Source organism: Sinohyriopsis cumingii, chromosome 9, assembly GCF_028554795.1.
Source record: "Sinohyriopsis cumingii isolate HCF-2022 chromosome 9, ASM2855479v2, whole genome shotgun sequence".
In the NCBI taxonomy this organism is placed as follows: domain Eukaryota; kingdom Metazoa; phylum Mollusca; class Bivalvia; order Unionida; family Unionidae; genus Sinohyriopsis; species Sinohyriopsis cumingii.
The window spans coordinates 118,649,035-118,676,199 of record NC_142969.1 but is presented as its reverse complement, the minus strand read 5'-3'; the positions used below and the strand labels follow the sequence as shown (position 1 = coordinate 118,676,199).

Genomic DNA, 27,165 nt, shown 5'->3' with positions numbered 1-27,165 from the left:
GCCGGATATGTTCCGTGCCGGAACCCGGGATTGAACCGGGGGCCTTTAGATCTTCAGTCTAACGCTCTCCCAACTGAGCTATTCCGGCTGACATTGACAATTGTCGCAACTTACCTATGTGAGATTGCATTTATCACTGCGCACCAAATCCACATCACTGACAAGTTTGATCATCTACTTTATCAAATAAGTCAGTCACTTCTACAAGTCCACTTATAGACCACTGTACATCAATGGTAGTGTTTCAATTGTGTCTTCACAATTCTATAAAAGCAGTTTGCTAGGCAGCATCAAGAAAATCAGTAAATTCACACCAATCTCATCCCTAGCTTTAACGATCTTCATACACGCCAACCACTAAAATAAACCTCCTTAAATAAGACAAGAATTCTTTATTTTCGATTGCGCTGTCCATACATGTCAATTAAAATATACAATATAAATGCATTCTCCACAATAAAGATCATAGGTGTCTTACGTGCAAATCTATAGACACATCTACAACTACAGAATGGAAAAGCATTCTTAAGAACAAAATGAAGTAAGACATTTCAATGGGTACTTTGTTCCAAATATCTACAATCCGAGAATGTAAACGAATATCGTAATTTCGGAAAGATTTCATAATGCAGTTCTTACTATCCGATATTCTTCTCATCATTGAAAACACATACTTTCTCATTCATTCTTCAACACTAAATGCATTGTAGTTTACAAACATGATGGAGGCACTCTTCCGTCTCAAAAGGCTTAATAGCAGACGAAGACAGTTATTATAGTCAATAACCATGTTTCTTTTCATACATTCACTAACGTTTATCCAAAGAGCATCGCAGTACAATACGCAGCAATAGGATTTAAATCATGTAAATGTCATATTTATACCTGTCAATTTATCTGCAATAACTTCCTTCAACCTGCGACAGAAGAACTTACCAATAACACATCACCAGCAAAACTAAAAGTGTTAAGAAGTAACACATTTTCAGTCAACTGTATTCCCGCGTCACACTCACCCAGCTTAAGATATATTTCTTAAAAGTATAGACTAAACAACAAAGGATAAAGATCACCTCCCTACCTCACCCCGTTGAATACATTGAAGAAACTGGATCATGTACTCCCCCCCCCCGCCCCAATCAAAACTGGTTGCCATACCAGGTAACTCGAGTATGAACTATGGTGGCAGGTATTTGATTCTCGAGCACCTTTTCAAACAATCTCCAATAATGTCATAGTCTAAATGGGTCCATCTAAATAAAGCCTTTGACTCTTTGCCACGTGCCTTACTGCTAGTAAAACTAGGAATGTGCGTGCTGTCATATAAAGGATTAACATCTTATTGAAAGTTATCCTAAATCTAATATTGTAATTTTTTTAAGGTTCAAACGACGATCATTACCTTTGACAGGTTTTTCACAAGAATGAACACTTGGGCTATTTTAATGTAACATAATTTGTAATAATATTTAGATTTTGTAACAGATAGTAATATTTATAGAGACCAATGCTGATGAAAAGTTTTCAATGTGATCAAGACACTAATGAAAGATAATGTCTCAGATACTGAACGGTTCACAACAAAATCAAAGGAAGCTGCGTCCGCAATAATTGTAAATCGTCGCTATTGCTTCTTTGAAACATAATCAAAGTCGTTGCTTTGACATACAAGTAATTACCATGGAATATAGAATGAAAATGAAACTCTTATGAATTACAATGGGCATTTAACTGAAATTTAGTATTTCTTTATCAAATTTATTTATCAAGGCATGATCACAGCCAACACTTGTAATAAACCAAGCAATTTCCTCAGCATAATAAAACCCAAAGAATTTGTTATTTGCTCATTGAATGAAAACATTATTCTTCTAAAGAATGCTCATATTTCTGTGCAAAATACTTCCATGAAAATGAAACACATTAATGAGAGACAGAGAGAGACGTACACTCTGTGTGTGTGTGTGTGTATGTGTGTGATTTAGAATTGAAACGCAACTTTAACAATTATTTTGTCATATCGTTAGGATATCTACAGTGGCTCTTTATAGTGATGCCTAGCACTGGGGGCATCATGTCGCAGACATGTAGCATGATGTTCCACCCAGTCACATTATCGTGACACCAAGCCGACCAGTCCTATTACTAAAATCTTAAGCTGAGCGCTATGCCAAGCAGAGGTTAGTACTATAATTTTGTTACGTCTTTGGTATGACTCGGCCAGAAATCAAGCACATTTAGGAAAGAGAGATCTTCATTCAATGTATTATGTCTATGCATGTTTATGTGAGTCTCTAGTTGCAAGGATAAATGTCCTTTAGCTAAGAACAATTGCACAAGAGGCGTTTCAAATCAGAAAATCGATAGTCCATGCTATCAGCATAATCATACAAAGTAAAATTCTTCCATGTTTACATATGTATTACACGAATAGATGTTTAGATATATATTCTTTCACGCCATGGAATCCACTCACATGGCACCTTCACAATTATACCAGTTGAAAACGCAAACATAATATTAAACGGAATTTCCGATCGAACGTTTGAGAATCAAATTTAAACCAAATATGGGCGATTGCAGTAATATTTTACAATATTTGCAATCGATAAGCTTAATTATCATACGCTGTAACTCTTAAGGAATTCTTGATTGTAATCGTATCAAACTTTCCGCCAGATTTATTTTTCTATTTTACATTTTATTTTATACTACTTCACAACATGCATATGCGTGGGAAACAGGAAACTCTGCATCTCACTTCACAAGGTTCAAAACAATTTCTTACTTTGTTGAGAGAGAGAGAGAGAGAGAGAGAGAGAGAGAGAGAGTGGGGAGGGAGGAGGAGGAACCTAACGATAATAGAGATAACAAAAGTGTGAAAGTGAGTTTTGTCGGAAGTTTGTTTTATTTCCTTTTTAATCTTTTAAAAAATATTTATTTGTTAAAATGGTTTAAACGAGTTTTAAAATGAAAACAGGCTTTTGAAGGAAAATACAAAAATTCCTGCCAGCCGCCGGATATGTTCCGTGCCGGAACCCGGGATTGAACCGGGGGCCTTTGGATCTTCAGTCTAACGCTCTCCCAACTGAGCTATTCCGGCTGACATTGACAATTGTCGCAACTTACCTATGTGAGATTGCATTTATCACTGCGCACCAAATCCACATCACTGACAAGTTTGATCATCTACTTTATCAAATAAGTCAGTCACTTCTACAAGTCCACTTATAGACCACTGTACATCAATGGTAGTGTTTCAATTGTGTCTTCACAATTCTATAAAAGCAGTTTGCTAGGCAGCATCAAGAAAATCAGTAAATTCACACCAATCTCATCCCTAGCTTTAACGATCTTCATACACGCCAACCACTAAAATAAACCTCCTTAAATAAGACAAGAATTCTTTATTTTCGATTGCGCTGTCCATACATGTCAATTAAAATATACAATATAAATGCATTCTCCACAATAAAGATCATAGGTGTCTTACGTGCAAATCTATAGACACATCTACAACTACAGAATGGAAAAGCATTCTTAAGAACAAAATGAAGTAAGACATTTCAATGGGTACTTTGTTCCAAATATCTACAATCCGAGAATGTAAACGAATATCGTAATTTCGGAAAGATTTCATAATGCAGTTCTTACTATCCGATATTCTTCTCATCATTGAAAACACATACTTTCTCATTCATTCTTCAACACTAAATGCATTGTAGTTTACAAACATGATGGAGGCACTCTTCCGTCTCAAAAGGCTTAATAGCAGACGAAGACAGTTATTATAGTCAATAACCATGTTTCTTTTCATACATTCACTAACGTTTATCCAAAGAGCATCGCAGTACAATACGCAGCAATAGGATTTAAATCATGTAAATGTCATATTTATACCTGTCAATTTATCTGCAATAACTTCCTTCAACCTGCGACAGAAGAACTTACCAATAACACATCACCAGCAAAACTAAAAGTGTTAAGAAGTAACACATTTTCAGTCAACTGTATTCCCGCGTCACACTCACCCAGCTTAAGATATATTTCTTAAAAGTATAGACTAAACAACAAAGGATAAAGATCACCTCCCTACCTCACCCCGTTGAATACATTGAAGAAACTGGATCATGTACTCCCCCCCCCCCCCGCCCCAATCAAAACTGGTTGCCATACCAGGTAACTCGAGTATGAACTATGGTGGCAGGTATTTGATTCTCGAGCACCTTTTCAAACAATCTCCAATAATGTCATAGTCTAAATGGGTCCATCTAAATAAAGCCTTTGACTCTTTGCCACGTGCCTTACTGCTAGTAAAACTAGGAATGTGCGTGCTGTCATATAAAGGATTAACATCTTATTGAAAGTTATCCTAAATCTAATATTGTAATTTTTTTAAGGTTCAAACGACGATCATTACCTTTGACAGGTTTTTCACAAGAATGAACACTTGGGCTATTTTAATGTAACATAATTTGTAATAATATTTAGATTTTGTAACAGATAGTAATATTTATAGAGACCAATGCTGATGAAAAGTTTTCAATGTGATCAAGACACTAATGAAAGATAATGTCTCAGATACTGAACGGTTCACAACAAAATCAAAGGAAGCTGCGTCCGCAATAATTGTAAATCGTCGCTATTGCTTCTTTGAAACATAATCAAAGTCGTTGCTTTGACATACAAGTAATTACCATGGAATATAGAATGAAAATGAAACTCTTATGAATTACAATGGGCATTTAACTGAAATTTAGTATTTCTTTATCAAATTTATTTATCAAGGCATGATCACAGCCAACACTTGTAATAAACCAAGCAATTTCCTCAGCATAATAAAACCCAAAGAATTTGTTATTTGCTCATTGAATGAAAACATTATTCTTCTAAAGAATGCTCATATTTCTGTGCAAAATACTTCCATGAAAATGAAACACATTAATGAGAGACAGAGAGAGACGTACACTCTGTGTGTGTGTGTGTGTATGTGTGTGATTTAGAATTGAAACGCAACTTTAACAATTATTTTGTCATATCGTTAGGATATCTACAGTGGCTCTTTATAGTGATGCCTAGCACTGGGGGCATCATGTCGCAGACATGTAGCATGATGTTCCACCCAGTCACATTATCGTGACACCAAGCCGACCAGTCCTATTACTAAAATCTTAAGCTGAGCGCTATGCCAAGCAGAGGTTAGTACTATAATTTTGTTACGTCTTTGGTATGACTCGGCCAGAAATCAAGCACATTTAGGAAAGAGAGATCTTCATTCAATGTATTATGTCTATGCATGTTTATGTGAGTCTCTAGTTGCAAGGATAAATGTCCTTTAGCTAAGAACAATTGCACAAGAGGCGTTTCAAATCAGAAAATCGATAGTCCATGCTATCAGCATAATCATACAAAGTAAAATTCTTCCATGTTTACATATGTATTACACGAATAGATGTTTAGATATATATTCTTTCACGCCATGGAATCCACTCACATGGCACCTTCACAATTATACCAGTTGAAAACGCAAACATAATATTAAACGGAATTTCCGATCGAACGTTTGAGAATCAAATTTAAACCAAATATGGGCGATTGCAGTAATATTTTACAATATTTGCAATCGATAAGCTTAATTATCATACGCTGTAACTCTTAAGGAATTCTTGATTGTAATCGTATCAAACTTTCCGCCAGATTTATTTTTCTATTTTACATTTTATTTTATACTACTTCACAACATGCATATGCGTGGGAAACAGGAAACTCTGCATCTCACTTCACAAGGTTCAAAACAATTTCTTACTTTGTTGAGAGAGAGAGAGAGAGAGAGAGAGAGAGAGAGAGAGGGGAGGGAGGAGGAGGAACCTAACGATAATAGAGATAACAAAAGTGTGAAAGTGAGTTTTGTCGGAAGTTTGTTTTATTTCCTTTTTAATCTTTTAAAAAATATTTATTTGTTAAAATGGTTTAAACGAGTTTTAAAATGAAAACAGGCTTTTGAAGGAAAATACAAAAATTCCTGCCAGCCGCCGGATATGTTCCGTGCCGGAACCCGGGATTGAACCGGGGGCCTTTAGATCTTCAGTCTAACGCTCTCCCAACTGAGCTATTCCGGCTGACATTGACAATTGTCGCAACTTACCTATGTGAGATTGCATTTATCACTGCGCACCAAATCCACATCACTGACAAGTTTGATCATCTACTTTATCAAATAAGTCAGTCACTTCTACAAGTCCACTTATAGACCACTGTACATCAATGGTAGTGTTTCAATTGTGTCTTCACAATTCTATAAAAGCAGTTTGCTAGGCAGCATCAAGAAAATCAGTAAATTCACACCAATCTCATCCCTAGCTTTAACGATCTTCATACACGCCAACCACTAAAATAAACCTCCTTAAATAAGACAAGAATTCTTTATTTTCGATTGCGCTGTCCATACATGTCAATTAAAATATACAATATAAATGCATTCTCCACAATAAAGATCATAGGTGTCTTACGTGCAAATCTATAGACACATCTACAACTACAGAATGGAAAAGCATTCTTAAGAACAAAATGAAGTAAGACATTTCAATGGGTACTTTGTTCCAAATATCTACAATCCGAGAATGTAAACGAATATCGTAATTTCGGAAAGATTTCATAATGCAGTTCTTACTATCCGATATTCTTCTCATCATTGAAAACACATACTTTCTCATTCATTCTTCAACACTAAATGCATTGTAGTTTACAAACATGATGGAGGCACTCTTCCGTCTCAAAAGGCTTAATAGCAGACGAAGACAGTTATTATAGTCAATAACCATGTTTCTTTTCATACATTCACTAACGTTTATCCAAAGAGCATCGCAGTACAATACGCAGCAATAGGATTTAAATCATGTAAATGTCATATTTATACCTGTCAATTTATCTGCAATAACTTCCTTCAACCTGCGACAGAAGAACTTACCAATAACACATCACCAGCAAAACTAAAAGTGTTAAGAAGTAACACATTTTCAGTCAACTGTATTCCCGCGTCACACTCACCCAGCTTAAGATATATTTCTTAAAAGTATAGACTAAACAACAAAGGATAAAGATCACCTCCCTACCTCACCCCGTTGAATACATTGAAGAAACTGGATCATGTACTCCCCCCCCCCCGCCCCAATCAAAACTGGTTGCCATACCAGGTAACTCGAGTATGAACTATGGTGGCAGGTATTTGATTCTCGAGCACCTTTTCAAACAATCTCCAATAATGTCATAGTCTAAATGGGTCCATCTAAATAAAGCCTTTGACTCTTTGCCACGTGCCTTACTGCTAGTAAAACTAGGAATGTGCGTGCTGTCATATAAAGGATTAACATCTTATTGAAAGTTATCCTAAATCTAATATTGTAATTTTTTTAAGGTTCAAACGACGATCATTACCTTTGACAGGTTTTTCACAAGAATGAACACTTGGGCTATTTTAATGTAACATAATTTGTAATAATATTTAGATTTTGTAACAGATAGTAATATTTATAGAGACCAATGCTGATGAAAAGTTTTCAATGTGATCAAGACACTAATGAAAGATAATGTCTCAGATACTGAACGGTTCACAACAAAATCAAAGGAAGCTGCGTCCGCAATAATTGTAAATCGTCGCTATTGCTTCTTTGAAACATAATCAAAGTCGTTGCTTTGACATACAAGTAATTACCATGGAATATAGAATGAAAATGAAACTCTTATGAATTACAATGGGCATTTAACTGAAATTTAGTATTTCTTTATCAAATTTATTTATCAAGGCATGATCACAGCCAACACTTGTAATAAACCAAGCAATTTCCTCAGCATAATAAAACCCAAAGAATTTGTTATTTGCTCATTGAATGAAAACATTATTCTTCTAAAGAATGCTCATATTTCTGTGCAAAATACTTCCATGAAAATGAAACACATTAATGAGAGACAGAGAGAGACGTACACTCTGTGTGTGTGTGTGTGTGTATGTGTGTGATTTAGAATTGAAACGCAACTTTAACAATTATTTTGTCATATCGTTAGGATATCTACAGTGGCTCTTTATAGTGATGCCTAGCACTGGGGGCATCATGTCGCAGACATGTAGCATGATGTTCCACCCAGTCACATTATCGTGACACCAAGCCGACCAGTCCTATTACTAAAATCTTAAGCTGAGCGCTATGCCAAGCAGAGGTTAGTACTATAATTTTGTTACGTCTTTGGTATGACTCGGCCAGAAATCAAGCACATTTAGGAAAGAGAGATCTTCATTCAATGTATTATGTCTATGCATGTTTATGTGAGTCTCTAGTTGCAAGGATAAATGTCCTTTAGCTAAGAACAATTGCACAAGAGGCGTTTCAAATCAGAAAATCGATAGTCCATGCTATCAGCATAATCATACAAAGTAAAATTCTTCCATGTTTACATATGTATTACACGAATAGATGTTTAGATATATATTCTTTCACGCCATGGAATCCACTCACATGGCACCTTCACAATTATACCAGTTGAAAACGCAAACATAATATTAAACGGAATTTCCGATCGAACGTTTGAGAATCAAATTTAAACCAAATATGGGCGATTGCAGTAATATTTTACAATATTTGCAATCGATAAGCTTAATTATCATACGCTGTAACTCTTAAGGAATTCTTGATTGTAATCGTATCAAACTTTCCGCCAGATTTATTTTTCTATTTTACATTTTATTTTATACTACTTCACAACATGCATATGCGTGGGAAACAGGAAACTCTGCATCTCACTTCACAAGGTTCAAAACAATTTCTTACTTTGTTGAGAGAGAGAGAGAGAGAGAGAGAGAGAGAGTGGGGAGGGAGGAGGAGGAACCTAACGATAATAGAGATAACAAAAGTGTGAAAGTGAGTTTTGTCGGAAGTTTGTTTTATTTCCTTTTTAATCTTTTAAAAAATATTTATTTGTTAAAATGGTTTAAACGAGTTTTAAAATGAAAACAGGCTTTTGAAGGAAAATACAAAAATTCCTGCCAGCCGCCGGATATGTTCCGTGCCGGAACCCGGGATTGAACCGGGGGCCTTTAGATCTTCAGTCTAACGCTCTCCCAACTGAGCTATTCCGGCTGACATTGACAATTGTCGCAACTTACCTATGTGAGATTGCATTTATCACTGCGCACCAAATCCACATCACTGACAAGTTTGATCATCTACTTTATCAAATAAGTCAGTCACTTCTACAAGTCCACTTATAGACCACTGTACATCAATGGTAGTGTTTCAATTGTGTCTTCACAATTCTATAAAAGCAGTTTGCTAGGCAGCATCAAGAAAATCAGTAAATTCACACCAATCTCATCCCTAGCTTTAACGATCTTCATACACGCCAACCACTAAAATAAACCTCCTTAAATAAGACAAGAATTCTTTATTTTCGATTGCGCTGTCCATACATGTCAATTAAAATATACAATATAAATGCATTCTCCACAATAAAGATCATAGGTGTCTTACGTGCAAATCTATAGACACATCTACAACTACAGAATGGAAAAGCATTCTTAAGAACAAAATGAAGTAAGACATTTCAATGGGTACTTTGTTCCAAATATCTACAATCCGAGAATGTAAACGAATATCGTAATTTCGGAAAGATTTCATAATGCAGTTCTTACTATCCGATATTCTTCTCATCATTGAAAACACATACTTTCTCATTCATTCTTCAACACTAAATGCATTGTAGTTTACAAACATGATGGAGGCACTCTTCCGTCTCAAAAGGCTTAATAGCAGACGAAGACAGTTATTATAGTCAATAACCATGTTTCTTTTCATACATTCACTAACGTTTATCCAAAGAGCATCGCAGTACAATACGCAGCAATAGGATTTAAATCATGTAAATGTCATATTTATACCTGTCAATTTATCTGCAATAACTTCCTTCAACCTGCGACAGAAGAACTTACCAATAACACATCACCAGCAAAACTAAAAGTGTTAAGAAGTAACACATTTTCAGTCAACTGTATTCCCGCGTCACACTCACCCAGCTTAAGATATATTTCTTAAAAGTATAGACTAAACAACAAAGGATAAAGATCACCTCCCTACCTCACCCCGTTGAATACATTGAAGAAACTGGATCATGTACTCCCCCCCCCGCCCCAATCAAAACTGGTTGCCATACCAGGTAACTCGAGTATGAACTATGGTGGCAGGTATTTGATTCTCGAGCACCTTTTCAAACAATCTCCAATAATGTCATAGTCTAAATGGGTCCATCTAAATAAAGCCTTTGACTCTTTGCCACGTGCCTTACTGCTAGTAAAACTAGGAATGTGCGTGCTGTCATATAAAGGATTAACATCTTATTGAAAGTTATCCTAAATCTAATATTGTAATTTTTTTAAGGTTCAAACGACGATCATTACCTTTGACAGGTTTTTCACAAGAATGAACACTTTGGCTATTTTAATGTAACATAATTTGTAATAATATTTAGATTTTGTAACAGATAGTAATATTTATAGAGACCGATGCTGATGAAAAGTTTTCAATGTGATCAAGACACTAATGAAAGATAATGTCTCAGATACTGAACGGTTCACAACAAAATCAAAGGAAGCTGCGTCCGCAATAATTGTAAATCGTCGCTATTGCTTCTTTGAAACATAATCAAAGTCGTTGCTTTGACATACAAGTAATTACCATGGAATATAGAATGAAAATGAAACTCTTATGAATTACAATGGGCATTTAACTGAAATTTAGTATTTCTTTATCAAATTTATTTATCAAGGCATGATCACAGCCAACACTTGTAATAAACCAAGCAATTTCCTCAGCATAATAAAACCCAAAGAATTTGTTATTTGCTCATTGAATGAAAACATTATTCTTCTAAAGAATGCTCATATTTCTGTGCAAAATACTTCCATGAAAATGAAACACATTAATGAGAGACAGAGAGAGACGTACACTCTGTGTGTGTGTGTGTGTGTATGTGTGTGATTTAGAATTGAAACGCAACTTTAACAATTATTTTGTCATATCGTTAGGATATCTACAGTGGCTCTTTATAGTGATGCCTAGCACTGGGGGCATCATGTCGCAGACATGTAGCATGATGTTCCACCCAGTCACATTATCGTGACACCAAGCCGACCAGTCCTATTACTAAAATCTTAAGCTGAGCGCTATGCCAAGCAGAGGTTAGTACTATAATTTTGTTACGTCTTTGGTATGACTCGGCCAGAAATCAAGCACATTTAGGAAAGAGAGATCTTCATTCAATGTATTATGTCTATGCATGTTTATGTGAGTCTCTAGTTGCAAGGATAAATGTCCTTTAGCTAAGAACAATTGCACAAGAGGCGTTTCAAATCAGAAAATCGATAGTCCATGCTATCAGCATAATCATACAAAGTAAAATTCTTCCATGTTTACATATGTATTACACGAATAGATGTTTAGATATATATTCTTTCACGCCATGGAATCCACTCACATGGCACCTTCACAATTATACCAGTTGAAAACGCAAACATAATATTAAACGGAATTTCCGATCGAACGTTTGAGAATCAAATTTAAACCAAATATGGGCGATTGCAGTAATATTTTACAATATTTGCAATCGATAAGCTTAATTATCATACGCTGTAACTCTTAAGGAATTCTTGATTGTAATCGTATCAAACTTTCCGCCAGATTTATTTTTCTATTTTACATTTTATTTTATACTACTTCACAACATGCATATGCGTGGGAAACATGAAACTCTGCATCTCACTTCACAAGGTTCAAAACAATTTCTTACTTTGTTGAGAGAGAGAGAGAGAGAGAGAGAGAGAGAGAGGGGAGGGAGGAGGAGGAACCTAACGATAATAGAGATAACAAAAGTGTGAAAGTGAGTTTTGTCGGAAGTTTGTTTTATTTCCTTTTTAATCTTTTAAAAAATATTTATTTGTTAAAATGGTTTAAACGAGTTTTAAAATGAAAACAGGCTTTTGAAGGAAAATACAAAAATTCCTGCCAGCCGCCGGATATGTTCCGTGCCGGAACCCGGGATTGAACCGGGGGCCTTTAGATCTTCAGTCTAACGCTCTCCCAACTGAGCTATTCCGGCTGACATTGACAATTGTCGCAACTTACCTATGTGAGATTGCATTTATCACTGCGCACCAAATCCACATCACTGACAAGTTTGATCATCTACTTTATCAAATAAGTCAGTCACTTCTACAAGTCCACTTATAGACCACTGTACATCAATGGTAGTGTTTCAATTGTGTCTTCACAATTCTATAAAAGCAGTTTGCTAGGCAGCATCAAGAAAATCAGTAAATTCACACCAATCTCATCCCTAGCTTTAACGATCTTCATACACGCCAACCACTAAAATAAACCTCCTTAAATAAGACAAGAATTCTTTATTTTCGATTGCGCTGTCCATACATGTCAATTAAAATATACAATATAAATGCATTCTCCACAATAAAGATCATAGGTGTCTTACGTGCAAATCTATAGACACATCTACAACTACAGAATGGAAAAGCATTCTTAAGAACAAAATGAAGTAAGACATTTCAATGGGTACTTTGTTCCAAATATCTACAATCCGAGAATGTAAACGAATATCGTAATTTCGGAAAGATTTCATAATGCAGTTCTTACTATCCGATATTCTTCTCATCATTGAAAACACATACTTTCTCATTCATTCTTCAACACTAAATGCATTGTAGTTTACAAACATGATGGAGGCACTCTTCCGTCTCAAAAGGCTTAATAGCAGACGAAGACAGTTATTATAGTCAATAACCATGTTTCTTTTCATACATTCACTAACGTTTATCCAAAGAGCATCGCAGTACAATACGCAGCAATAGGATTTAAATCATGTAAATGTCATATTTATACCTGTCAATTTATCTGCAATAACTTCCTTCAACCTGCGACAGAAGAACTTACCAATAACACATCACCAGCAAAACTAAAAGTGTTAAGAAGTAACACATTTTCAGTCAACTGTATTCCCGCGTCACACTCACCCAGCTTAAGATATATTTCTTAAAAGTATAGACTAAACAACAAAGGATAAAGATCACCTCCCTACCTCACCCCGTTGAATACATTGAAGAAACTGGATCATGTACTCCCCCCCCCCGCCCCAATCAAAACTGGTTGCCATACCAGGTAACTCGAGTATGAACTATGGTGGCAGGTATTTGATTCTCGAGCACCTTTTCAAACAATCTCCAATAATGTCATAGTCTAAATGGGTCCATCTAAATAAAGCCTTTGACTCTTTGCCACGTGCCTTACTGCTAGTAAAACTAGGAATGTGCGTGCTGTCATATAAAGGATTAACATCTTATTGAAAGTTATCCTAAATCTAATATTGTAATTTTTTTAAGGTTCAAACGACGATCATTACCTTTGACAGGTTTTTCACAAGAATGAACACTTTGGCTATTTTAATGTAACATAATTTGTAATAATATTTAGATTTTGTAACAGATAGTAATATTTATAGAGACCAATGCTGATGAAAAGTTTTCAATGTGATCAAGACACTAATGAAAGATAATGTCTCAGATACTGAACGGTTCACAACAAAATCAAAGGAAGCTGCGTCCGCAATAATTGTAAATCGTCGCTATTGCTTCTTTGAAACATAATCAAAGTCGTTGCTTTGACATACAAGTAATTACCATGGAATATAGAATGAAAATGAAACTCTTATGAATTACAATGGGCATTTAACTGAAATTTAGTATTTCTTTATCAAATTTATTTATCAAGGCATGATCACAGCCAACACTTGTAATAAACCAAGCAATTTCCTCAGCATAATAAAACCCAAAGAATTTGTTATTTGCTCATTGAATGAAAACATTATTCTTCTAAAGAATGCTCATATTTCTGTGCAAAATACTTCCATGAAAATGAAACACATTAATGAGAGACAGAGAGAGACGTACACTCTGTGTGTGTGTGTATGTGTGTGATTTAGAATTGAAACGCAACTTTAACAATTATTTTGTCATATCGCTAGGATATCTACAGTGGCTCTTTATAGTGATGCCTAGCACTGGGGGCATCATGTCGCAGACATGTAGCATGATGTTCCACCCAGTCACATTATCGTAACACCAAGCCGACCAGTCCTATTACTAAAATCTTAAGCTGAGCGCTATGCCAAGCAGAGGTTAGTACTATAATTTTGTTACGTCTTTGGTATGACTCGGCCGGAAATCAAGCACATTTAGGAAAGAGCGATCTTCATTCAATATATTATGTCTATGCATGTTTATGTGAGTCTCTAGTTGCAAGGATAAATGTCCTTTAGCTAAGAACAATTGCACAAGAGGCGTTTCAAATCAGAAAATCGATAGTCCATGCTATCAGCATAATCATACAAAGTAAAATTCTTCCATGTTTACATATGTATTACACGAATAGATGTTTAGATATATATTCTTTCACGCCATGGAATCCACTCACATGGCACCTTCACAATTATACCAGTTGAAAACGCAAACATAATATTAAACGGAATTTCCGATCGAACGTTTGAGAATCAAATTTAAACCAAATATGGGCGATTGCAGTAATATTTTACAATATTTGCAATCGATAAGCTTAATTATCATACGCTGTAAATCTTAAGGAATTCTTGATTGTAATCGTATCAAACTTTCCGCCAGATTTATTTTTCTATTTTACATTTTATTTTATACTACTTCACAACATGCATATGCGTGGGAAACAGGAAACTCTGCATCTCACTTCACAAGGTTCAAAACAATTTCTTACTTTGTTGAGAGAGAGAGAGAGAGAGAGAGAGGGGGGGGGAGGGAGGAGGAGGAACCTAACGATAATAGAGATAACAAAAGTGTGAAAGTGAGTTTTGTCGGAAGTTTGTTTTATTTCCTTTTTAATCTTTTAAAAAATATTTATTTGTTAAAATGGTTTAAACGAGTTTTAAAATGAAAACAGGCTTTTGAAGGAAAATACAAAAATTCCTGCCAGCCGCTGGATATGTTCCGTGCCGGAACCCGGGATTGAACCGGGGACCTTTAGATCTTCAGTCTAACGCTCTCCCAACTGAGCTATTCCGGCTGACATTGACAATTGTCGCAACTTACCTATGTGAGATTGCATTTATCACTGCGCACCAAATCCACATCACTGACAAGTTTGATCATCTACTTTATCAAATAAGTCAGTCACTTCTACAAGTCCACTTATAGACACTGTACATCAATGGTAGTGTTTCAATTGTGTCTTCACAATTCTATAAAAGCAGTTTGCTGGGCAGCATCAGGAAAAGCAGTAAATTCACACCAATCTCATCCCTAGCTTTAACGATCTTCATACACGCCAACCACTAAAATAAACCTCCTTAAATAAGACAAGAATTCTTTATTTTCGATTGCGCTGTCCATACATGTCAATTAAAATATACAATATAAATGCATTCTCCACAATAAAGATCATAGGTGTCTTACGTGCAAATCTATAGACACATCTACAACTACAGAATGGAAAAGCATTCTTAAGAACAAAATGAAGTAAGACATTTCAATGGGTACTTTGTTCCAAATATCTACAATCCGAGAATGTAAACGAATATCGTAATTTCGGAAAGATTTCATAATGCAGTTCTTACTATCCGATATTCTTCTCATCATTGAAAACACATACTTTCTCATTCATTCTTCAACACTAAATGCATTGTAGTTTACAAACATGATGGAGGCACTCTTCCGTCTCAAAAGGCTTAATAGCAGACGAAGACAGTTATTATAGTCAATAACCATGTTTCTTTTCATACATTCACTAACGTTTATCCAAAGAGCATCGCAGTACAATACGCAGCAATAGGATTTAAATCATGTAAATGTCATATTTATACCTGTCAATTTATCTGCAATAACTTCCTTCAACCTGCGACAGAAGAACTTACCAATAACACATCACCAGCAAAACTAAAAGTGTTAAGAAGTAACACATTTTCAGTCAACTGTATTCCCGCGTCACACTCACCCAGCTTAAGATATATTTCTTAAAAGTATAGACTAAACAACAAAGCATAAAGATCACCTCCCTACCTCACCCCGTTGAATACATTGAAGAAACTGGATCATGTACTCCCCCCCCCCGCCCCAATCAAAACTGGTTGCCATACCAGGTAACTCGAGTATGAACTATGGTGGCAGGTATTTGATTCTCGAGCACCTTTTCAAACAATCTCCAATAATGTCATAGTCTAAATGGGTCCATCTAAATAAAGCCTTTGACTCTTTGCCACGTGCCTTACTGCTAGTAAAACTAGGAATGTGCGTGCTGTCATATAAAGGATTAACATCTTATTGAAAGTTATCCTAAATCTAATATTGTAATTTTTTTAAGGTTCAAACGACGATCATTACCTTTGACAGGTTTTTCACAAGAATGAACACTTTGGCTATTTTAATGTAACATAATTTGTAATAATATTTAGATTTTGTAACAGATAGTAATATTTATAGAGACCAATGCTGATGAAAAGTTTTCAATGTGATCAAGACACTAATGAAAGATAATGTCTCAGATACTGAACGGTTCACAACAAAATCAAAGGAAGCTGCGTCCGCAATAATTGTAAATCGTCGCTATTGCTTCTTTGAAACATAATCAAAGTCGTTGCTTTGACATACAAGTAATTACCATGGAATATAGAATGAAAATGAAACTCTTATGAATTACAATGGGCATTTAACTGAAATTTAGTATTTCTTTATCAAATTTATTTATCAAGGCATGATCACAGCCAACACTTGTAATAAACCAAGCAATTTCCTCAGCATAATAAAACCCAAAGAATTTGTTATTTGCTCATTGAATGAAAACATTATTCTTCTAAAGAATGCTCATATTTCTGTGCAAAATACTTCCATGAAAATGAAACACATTAATGAGAGACAGAGAGAGACGTACACTCTGTGTGTGTGTGTATGTGTGTGATTTAGAATTGAAACGCAACTTTAACAATTATTTTGTCATATCGCTAGGATATCTACAGTGGCTCTTTATAGTGATGCCTAGCACTGGGGGCATCATGTCGCAGACATGTAGCATGATGTTCCACCCAGTCACATTATCGTAACACCAAGCCGACCAGTCCTATTACTAAAATCTTAAGCTGAGCGCTATGCCAAGCAGAGGTTAGTACTATAATTTTGTTACGTCTTTGGTATGACTCGGCCGGAAATCAAGCACATTTAGGAAAGAGCGATCTTCATTCAATATATTATGTCTATGCATGTTTATGTGAGTCTCTAGTTGCAAGGATAAATGTCCTTTAGCTAAGAACAATTGCACAAGAGGCGTTTCAAATCAGAAAATCGATAGTCCATGCTATCAGCATAATCATACAAAGTAAAATTCTTCCATGTTTACATATGTATTACACGAATAGATGTTTAGATATATATTCTTTCACGCCATGGAATCCACTCACATGGCACCTTCACAATTATACCAGTTGAAAACGCAAACATAATATTAAACGGAATTTCCGATCGAACGTTTGAGAATCAAATTTAAACCAAATATGGGCGATTGCAGTAATATTTTACAATATTTGCAATCGATAAGCTTAATTATCATACGCTGTAAATCTTAAGGAATTCTTGATTGTAATCGTATCAAACTTTCCGCCAGATTTATTTTTCTATTTTACATTTTATTTTATACTACTTCACAACATGCATATGCGTGGGAAACAGGAAACTCTGCATCTCACTTCACAAGGTTCAAAACAATTTCTTACTTTGTTGAGAGAGAGAGAGAGAGAGAGAGAGAGGGGGGGGAGGGAGGAGGAGGAACCTAACGATAATAGAGATAACAAAAGTGTGAAAGTGAGTTTTGTCGGAAGTTTGTTTTATTTCCTTTTTAATCTTTTAAAAAATATTTATTTGTTAAAATGGTTTAAACGAGTTTTAAAATGAAAACAGGCTTTTGAAGGAAAATACAAAAATTCCTGCCAGCCGCTGGATATGTTCCGTGCCGGAACCCGGGATTGAACCGGGGACCTTTAGATCTTCAGTCTAACGCTCTCCCAACTGAGCTATTCCGGCTGACATTGACAATTGTCGCAACTTACCTATGTGAGATTGCATTTATCACTGCGCACCAAATCCACATCACTGACAAGTTTGATCATCTACTTTATCAAATAAGTCAGTCACTTCTACAAGTCCACTTATAGACACTGTACATCAATGGTAGTGTTTCAATTGTGTCTTCACAATTCTATAAAAGCAGTTTGCTGGGCAGCATCAGGAAAAGCAGTAAATTCACACCAATCTCATCCCTAGCTTTAACGATCTTCATACACGCCAACCACTAAAATAAACCTCCTTAAATAAGACAAGAATTCTTTATTTTCGATTGCGCTGTCCATACATGTCAATTAAAATATACAATATAAATGCATTCTCCACAATAAAGATCATAGGTGTCTTACGTGCAAATCTATAGACACATCTACAACTACAGAATGGAAAAGCATTCTTAAGAACAAAATGAAGTAAGACATTTCAATGGGTACTTTGTTCCAAATATCTACAATCCGAGAATGTAAACGAATATCGTAATTTCGGAAAGATTTCATAATGCAGTTCTTACTATCCGATATTCTTCTCATCATTGAAAACACATACTTTCTCATTCATTCTTCAACACTAAATGCATTGTAGTTTACAAACATGATGGAGGCACTCTTCCGTCTCAAAAGGCTTAATAGCAGACGAAGACAGTTATTATAGTCAATAACCATGTTTCTTTTCATACATTCACTAACGTTTATCCAAAGAGCATCGCAGTACAATACGCAGCAATAGGATTTAAATCATGTAAATGTCATATTTATACCTGTCAATTTATCTGCAATAACTTCCTTCAACCTGCGACAGAAGAACTTACCAATAACACATCACCAGCAAAACTAAAAGTGTTAAGAAGTAACACATTTTCAGTCAACTGTATTCCCGCGTCACACTCACCCAGCTTAAGATATATTTCTTAAAAGTATAGACTAAACAACAAAGCATAAAGATCACCTCCCTACCTCACCCCGTTGAATACATTGAAGAAACTGGATCATGTACTCCCCCCCCGCCCCAATCAAAACTGGTTGCCATACCAGGTAACTCGAGTATGAACTATGGTGGCAGGTATTTGATTCTCGAGCACCTTTTCAAACAATCTCCAATAATGTCATAGTCTAAATGGGTCCATCTAAATAAAGCCTTTGACTCTTTGCCACGTGCCTTACTGCTAGTAAAACTAGGAATGTGCGTGCTGTCATATAAAGGATTAACATCTTATTGAAAGTTATCCTAAATCTAATATTGTAATTTTTTTAAGGTTCAAACGACGATCATTACCTTTGACAGGTTTTTCACAAGAATGAACACTTTGGCTATTTTAATGTAACATAATTTGTAATAATATTTAGATTTTGTAACAGATAGTAATATTTATAGAGACCAATGCTGATGAAAAGTTTTCAATGTGATCAAGACACTAATGAAAGATAATGTCTCAGATACTGAACGGTTCACAACAAAATCAAAGGAAGCTGCGTCCGCAATAATTGTAAATCGTCGCTATTGCTTCTTTGAAACATAATCAAAGTCGTTGCTTTGACATACAAGTAATTACCATGGAATATAGAATGAAAATGAAACTCTTATGAATTACAATGGGCATTTAACTGAAATTTAGTATTTCTTTATCAAATTTATTTATCAAGGCATGATCACAGCCAACACTTGTAATAAACCAAGCAATTTCCTCAGCATAATAAAACCCAAAGAATTTGTTATTTGCTCATTGAATGAAAACATTATTCTTCTAAAGAATGCTCATATTTCTGTGCAAAATACTTCCATGAAAATGAAACACATTAATGAGAGACAGAGAGAGACGTACACTCTGTGTGTGTGTGTGTGTGTATGTGTGTGATTTAGAATTGAAACGCAACTTTAACAATTATTTTGTCATATCGTTAGGATATCTACAGTGGCTCTTTATAGTGATGCCTAGCACTGGGGGCATCATGTCGCAGACATGTAGCATGATGTTCCACCCAGTCACATTATCGTGACACCAAGCCGACCAGTCCTATTACTAAAATCTTAAGCTGAGCGCTATGCCAAGCAGAGGTTAGTACTATAATTTTGTTACGTCTTTGGTATGACTCGGCCAGAAATCAAGCACATTTAGGAAAGAGAGATCTTCATTCAATGTATTATGTCTATGCATGTTTATGTGAGTCTCTAGTTGCAAGGATAAATGTCCTTTAGCTAAGAACAATTGCACAAGAGGCGTTTCAAATCAGAAAATCGATAGTCCATGCTATCAGCATAATCATACAAAGTAAAATTCTTCCATGTTTACATATGTATTACACGAATAGATGTTTAGATATATATTCTTTCACGCCATGGAATCCACTCACATGGCACCTTCACAATTATACCAGTTGAAAACGCAAACATAATATTAAACGGAATTTCCGATCGAACGTTTGAGAATCAAATTTAAACCAAATATGGGCGATTGCAGTTATATTTTACAATATTTGCAATCGATAAGCTTAATTATCATACGCTGTAACTCTTAAGGAATTCTTGATTGTAATCGTATCAAACTTTCCGCCAGATTTATTTTTCTATTTTACATTTTATTTTATACTACTTCACAACATGCATATGCGTGGGAAACATGAAACTCTGCATCTCACTTCACAAGGTTCAAAACAATTTCTTACTTTGTTGAGAGAGAGAGAGAGAGAGAGAGAGAGAGAGAGAGAGGGGAGGGAGGAGGAGGAACCTAACGATAATAGAGATAACAAAAGTGTGAAAGTGAGTTTTGTCGGAAGTTTGTTTTATTTCCTTTTTAATCTTTTAAAAAATATTTATTTGTTAAAATGGTTTAAACGAGTTTTAAAATGAAAACAGGCTTTTGAAGGAAAATACAAAAATTCCTGCCAGCCGCCGGATATGTTCCGTGCCGGAACCCGGGATTGAACCGGGGGCCTTTAGATCTTCAGTCTAACGCTCTCCCAACTGAGCTATTCCGGCTGACATTGACAATTGTCGCAACTTACCTATGTGAGATTGCATTTATCACTGCGCACCAAATCCACATCACTGACAAGTTTGATCATCTACTTTATCAAATAAGTCAGTCACTTCTACAAGTCCACTTATAGACCACTGTACATCAATGGTAGTGTTTCAATTGTGTCTTCACAATTCTATAAAAGCAGTTTGCTAGGCAGCATCAAGAAAATCAGTAAATTCACACCAATCTCATCCCTAGCTTTAACGATCTTCATACACGCCAACCACTAAAATAAACCTCCTTAAATAAGACAAGAATTCTTTATTTTCGATTGCGCTGTCCATACATGTCAATTAAAATATACAATATAAATGCATTCTCCACAATAAAGATCATAGGTGTCTTACGTGCAAATCTATAGACACATCTACAACTACAGAATGGAAAAGCATTCTTAAGAACAAAATGAAGTAAGACATTTCAATGGGTACTTTGTTCCAAATATCTACAATCCGAGAATGTAAACGAATATCGTAATTTCGGAAAGATTTCATAATGCAGTTCTTACTATCCGATATTCTTCTCATCATTGAAAACACATACTTTCTCATTCATTCTTCAACACTAAATGCATTGTAGTTTACAAACATGATGGAGGCACTCTTCCGTCTCAAAAGGCTTAATAGCAGACGAAGACAGTTATTATAGTCAATAACCATGTTTCTTTTCATACATTCACTAACGTTTATCCAAAGAGCATCGCAGTACAATACGCAGCAATAGGATTTAAATCATGTAAATGTCATATTTATACCTGTCAATTTATCTGCAATAACTTCCTTCAACCTGCGACAGAAGAACTTACCAATAACACATCACCAGCAAAACTAAAAGTGTTAAGAAGTAACACATTTTCAGTCAACTGTATTCCCGCGTCACACTCACCCAGCTTAAGATATATTTCTTAAAAGTATAGACTAAACAACAAAGGATAAAGATCACCTCCCTACCTCACCCCGTTGAATACATTGAAGAAACTGGATCATGTACTCCCCCCCCCCCCGCCCCAATCAAAACTGGTTGCCATACCAGGTAACTCGAGTATGAACTATGGTGGCAGGTATTTGATTCTCGAGCACCTTTTCAAACAATCTCCAATAATGTCATAGTCTAAATGGGTCCATCTAAATAAAGCCTTTGACTCTTTGCCACGTGCCTTACTGCTAGTAAAACTAGGAATGTGCGTGCTGTCATATAAAGGATTAACATCTTATTGAAAGTTATCCTAAATCTAATATTGTAATTTTTTTAAGGTTCAAACGACGATCATTACCTTTGACAGGTTTTTCACAAGAATGAACACTTTGGCTATTTTAATGTAACATAATTTGTAATAATATTTAGATTTTGTAACAGATAGTAATATTTATAGAGACCAATGCTGATGAAAAGTTTTCAATGTGATCAAGACACTAATGAAAGATAATGTCTCAGATACTGAACGGTTCACAACAAAATCAAAGGAAGCTGCGTCCGCAATAATTGTAAATCGTCGCTATTGCTTCTTTGAAACATAATCAAAGTCGTTGCTTTGACATACAAGTAATTACCATGGAATATAGAATGAAAATGAAACTCTTATGAATTACAATGGGCATTTAACTGAAATTTAGTATTTCTTTATCAAATTTATTTATCAAGGCATGATCACAGCCAACACTTGTAATAAACCAAGCAATTTCCTCAGCATAATAAAACCCAAAGAATTTGTTATTTGCTCATTGAATGAAAACATTATTCTTCTAAAGAATGCTCATATTTCTGTGCAAAATACTTCCATGAAAATGAAACACATTAATGAGAGACAGAGAGAGACGTACACTCTGTGTGTGTGTGTATGTGTGTGATTTAGAATTGAAACGCAACTTTAACAATTATTTTGTCATATCGCTAGGATATCTACAGTGGCTCTTTATAGTGATGCCTAGCACTGGGGGCATCATGTCGCAGACATGTAGCATGATGTTCCACCCAGTCACATTATCGTGACACCAAGCCGACCAGTCCTATTACTAAAATCTTAAGCTGAGCGCTATGCCAAGCAGAGGTTAGTACTATAATTTTGTTACGTCTTTGGTATGACTCGGCCGGAAATCAAGCACATTTAGGAAAGAGCGATCTTCATTCAATATATTATGTCTATGCATGTTTATGTGAGTCTCTAGTTGCAAGGATAAATGTCCTTTAGCTAAGAACAATTGCACAAGAGGCGTTTCAAATCAGAAAATCGATAGTCCATGCTATCAGCATAATCATACAAAGTAAAATTCTTCCATGTTTACATATGTATTACACGAATAGATGTTTAGATATATATTCTTTCACGCCATGGAATCCACTCACATGGCACCTTCACAATTATACCAGTTGAAAACGCAAACATAATATTAAACGGAATTTCCGATCGAACGTTTGAGAATCAAATTTAAACCAAATATGGGCGATTGCAGTAATATTTTACAATATTTGCAATCGATAAGCTTAATTATCATACGCTGTAAATCTTAAGGAATTCTTGATTGTAATCGTATCAAACTTTCCGCCAGATTTATTTTTCTATTTTACATTTTATTTTATACTACTTCACAACATGCATATGCGTGGGAAACAGGAAACTCTGCATCTCACTTCACAAGGTTCAAAACAATTTCTTACTTTGTTGAGAGAGAGAGAGAGAGAGAGAGAGAGAGGGGGGAGGGAGGAGGAGCAACCTAACGATAATAGAGATAACAAAAGTGTGAAAGTGAGTTTTGTCGGAAGTTTGTTTTATTTCCTTTTTAATCTTTTAAAAAATATTTATTTGTTAAAATGGTTTAAACGAGTTTTAAAATGAAAACAGGCTTTTGAAGGAAAATACAAAAATTCCTGCCAGCCGCCGGATATGTTCCGTGCCGGAACCCGGGATTGAACCGGGGAACTTTAGATCTTCAGTCTAACGCTCTCCCAACTGAGCTATTCCGGCTGACATTGACAATTGTCGCAACTTACCTATGTGAGATTGCATTTATCACTGCGCACCAAATCCACATCACTGACAAGTTTGATCATCTACTTTATCAAATAAGTCAGTCACTTCTACAAGTCCACTTATAGACACTGTACATCAATGGTAGTGTTTCAATTGTGTCTTCACAATTCTATAAAAGCAGTTTGCTAGGCAGCATCAGGAAAAGCAGTAAATTCACACCAATCTCATCCCTAGCTTTAACGATCTTCATACACGCCAACCACTAAAATAAACCTCCTTAAATAAGACAAGAATTCTTTATTTTCGATTGCGCTGTCCATACATGTCAATTAAAATATACAATATAAATGCATTCTCCACAATAAAGATCATAGGTGTCTTACGTGCAAATCTATAGACACATCTACAACTACAGAATGGAAAAGCATTCTTAAGAACAAAATGAAGTAAGACATTTCAATGGGTACTTTGTTCCAAATATCTACAATCCGAGAATGTAAACGAATATCGTAATTTCGGAAAGATTTCATAATGCAGTTCTTACTATCCGATATTCTTCTCATCATTGAAAACACATACTTTCTCATTCATTCTTCAACACTAAATGCATTGTAGTTTACAAACATGATGGAGGCACTCTTCCGTCTCAAAAGGCTTAATAGCAGACGAAGACAGTTATTATAGTCAATAACCATGTTTCTTTTCATACATTCACTAACGTTTATCCAAAGAGCATCGCAGTACAATACGCAGCAATAGGATTTAAATCATGTAAATGTCATATTTATACCTGTCAATTTATCTGCAATAACTTCCTTCAACCTGCGACAGAAGAACTTACCAATAACACATCACCAGCAAAACTAAAAGTGTTAAGAAGTAACACATTTTCAGTCAACTGTATTCCCGCGTCACACTCACCCAGCTTAAGATATATTTCTTAAAAGTATAGACTAAACAACAAAGCATAAAGATCACCTCCCTACCTCACCCCGTTGAATACATTGAAGAAACTGGATCATGTACTCCCCCCCCCCCGCCCCAATCAAAACTGGTTGCCATACCAGGTAACTCGAGTATGAACTATGGTGGCAGGTATTTGATTCTCGAGCACCTTTTCAAACAATCTCCAATAATGTCATAGTCTAAATGGGTCCATCTAAATAAAGCCTTTGACTCTTTGCCACGTGCCTTACTGCTAGTAAAACTAGGAATGTGCGTGCTGTCATATAAAGGATTAACATCTTATTGAAAGTTATCCTAAATCTAATATTGTAATTTTTTTAAGGTTCAAACGACGATCATTACCTTTGACAGGTTTTTCACAAGAATGAACACTTTGGCTATTTTAATGTAACATAATTTGTAATAATATTTAGATTTTGTAACAGATAGTAATATTTATAGAGACCAATGCTGATGAAAAGTTTTCAATGTGATCAAGACACTAATGAAAGATAATGTCTCAGATACTGAACGGTTCACAACAAAATCAAAGGAAGCTGCGTCCGCAATAATTGTAAATCGTCGCTATTGCTTCTTTGAAACATAATCAAAGTCGTTGCTTTGACATACAAGTAATTACCATGGAATATAGAATGAAAATGAAACTCTTATGAATTACAATGGGCATTTAACTGAAATTTAGTATTTCTTTATCAAATTTATTTATCAAGGCATGATCACAGCCAACACTTGTAATAAACCAAGCAATTTCCTCAGCATAATAAAACCCAAAGAATTTGTTATTTGCTCATTGAATGAAAACATTATTCTTCTAAAGAATGCTCATATTTCTGTGCAAAATACTTCCATGAAAATGAAACACATTAATGAGAGACAGAGAGAGACGTACACTCTGTGTGTGTGTGTATGTGTGTGATTTAGAATTGAAACGCAACTTTAACAATTATTTTGTCATATCGCTAGGATATCTACAGTGGCTCTTTATAGTGATGCCTAGCACTGGGGGCATCATGTCGCAGACATGTAGCATGATGTTCCACCCAGTCACATTATCGTGACACCAAGCCGACCAGTCCTATTACTAAAATCTTAAGCTGAGCGCTATGCCAAGCAGAGGTTAGTACTATAATTTTGTTACGTCTTTGGTATGACTCGGCCGGAAATCAAGCACATTTAGGAAAGAGCGATCTTCATTCAATATATTATGTCTATGCATGTTTATGTGAGTCTCTAGTTGCAAGGATAAATGTCCTTTAGCTAAGAACAATTGCACAAGAGGCGTTTCAAATCAGAAAATCGATAGTCCATGCTATCAGCATAATCATACAAAGTAAAATTCTTCCATGTTTACATATGTATTACACGAATAGATGTTTAGATATATATTCTTTCACGCCATGGAATCCACTCACATGGCACCTTCACAATTATACCAGTTGAAAACGCAAACATAATATTAAACGGAATTTCCGATCGAACGTTTGAGAATCAAATTTAAACCAAATATGGGCGATTGCAGTAATATTTTACAATATTTGCAATCGATAAGCTTAATTATCATACGCTGTAACTCTTAAGGAATTCTTGATTGTAATCGTATCAAACTTTCCGCCAGATTTATTTTTCTATTTTACATTTTATTTTATACTACTTCACAACATGCATATGCGTGGGAAACATGAAACTCTGCATCTCACTTCACAAGGTTCAAAACAATTTCTTACTTTGTTGAGAGAGAGAGAGAGAGAGAGAGAGAGAGAGGGGAGGGAGGAGGAGGAACCTAACGATAATAGAGATAACAAAAGTGTGAAAGTGAGTTTTGTCGGAAGTTTGTTTTATTTCCTTTTTAATCTTTTAAAAAATATTTATTTGTTAAAATGGTTTAAACGAGTTTTAAAATGAAAACAGGCTTTTGAAGGAAAATACAAAAATTCCTGCCAGCCGCCGGATATGTTCCGTGCCGGAACCCGGGATTGAACCGGGGGCCTTTAGATCTTCAGTCTAACGCTCTCCCAACTGAGCTATTCCGGC

General features: G+C 35.4%; 10 non-coding genes across 10 annotated transcripts; all 10 read right to left on the bottom strand.

Moving 5' to 3' along the window:
* Window positions 1–15: 15 nt before the first annotated feature.
* On the bottom strand, window positions 16–88 carry Trnaf-gaa (transfer RNA phenylalanine (anticodon GAA)). Its single transcript has one exon. It is a non-coding gene; the product is annotated as a tRNA-Phe (tRNA).
* A 2,942-nt stretch (window positions 89–3,030) lies between these two features.
* On the bottom strand, window positions 3,031–3,103 carry Trnaf-gaa (transfer RNA phenylalanine (anticodon GAA)). Its single transcript has one exon. It is a non-coding gene; the product is annotated as a tRNA-Phe (tRNA).
* A 2,943-nt stretch (window positions 3,104–6,046) lies between these two features.
* On the bottom strand, window positions 6,047–6,119 carry Trnaf-gaa (transfer RNA phenylalanine (anticodon GAA)). The gene has a single exon. It is a non-coding gene; the product is annotated as a tRNA-Phe (tRNA).
* A 2,939-nt stretch (window positions 6,120–9,058) lies between these two features.
* Window positions 9,059–9,131, bottom strand: Trnaf-gaa (transfer RNA phenylalanine (anticodon GAA)). Its single transcript has one exon. It is a non-coding gene; the product is annotated as a tRNA-Phe (tRNA).
* Window positions 9,132–12,068: 2,937 nt separating this feature from the next.
* Trnaf-gaa (transfer RNA phenylalanine (anticodon GAA)) lies at window positions 12,069–12,141 on the bottom strand. Its single transcript has one exon. It is a non-coding gene; the product is annotated as a tRNA-Phe (tRNA).
* Window positions 12,142–15,070: 2,929 nt separating this feature from the next.
* Window positions 15,071–15,143, bottom strand: Trnaf-gaa (transfer RNA phenylalanine (anticodon GAA)). Its single transcript has one exon. It is a non-coding gene; the product is annotated as a tRNA-Phe (tRNA).
* Window positions 15,144–18,072: 2,929 nt separating this feature from the next.
* Window positions 18,073–18,145, bottom strand: Trnaf-gaa (transfer RNA phenylalanine (anticodon GAA)). Its single transcript has one exon. It is a non-coding gene; the product is annotated as a tRNA-Phe (tRNA).
* A 2,939-nt stretch (window positions 18,146–21,084) lies between these two features.
* On the bottom strand, window positions 21,085–21,157 carry Trnaf-gaa (transfer RNA phenylalanine (anticodon GAA)). The gene has a single exon. It is a non-coding gene; the product is annotated as a tRNA-Phe (tRNA).
* Window positions 21,158–24,089: 2,932 nt separating this feature from the next.
* Window positions 24,090–24,162, bottom strand: Trnaf-gaa (transfer RNA phenylalanine (anticodon GAA)). The gene has a single exon. It is a non-coding gene; the product is annotated as a tRNA-Phe (tRNA).
* Window positions 24,163–27,092: 2,930 nt separating this feature from the next.
* Window positions 27,093–27,165, bottom strand: Trnaf-gaa (transfer RNA phenylalanine (anticodon GAA)). The gene has a single exon. It is a non-coding gene; the product is annotated as a tRNA-Phe (tRNA).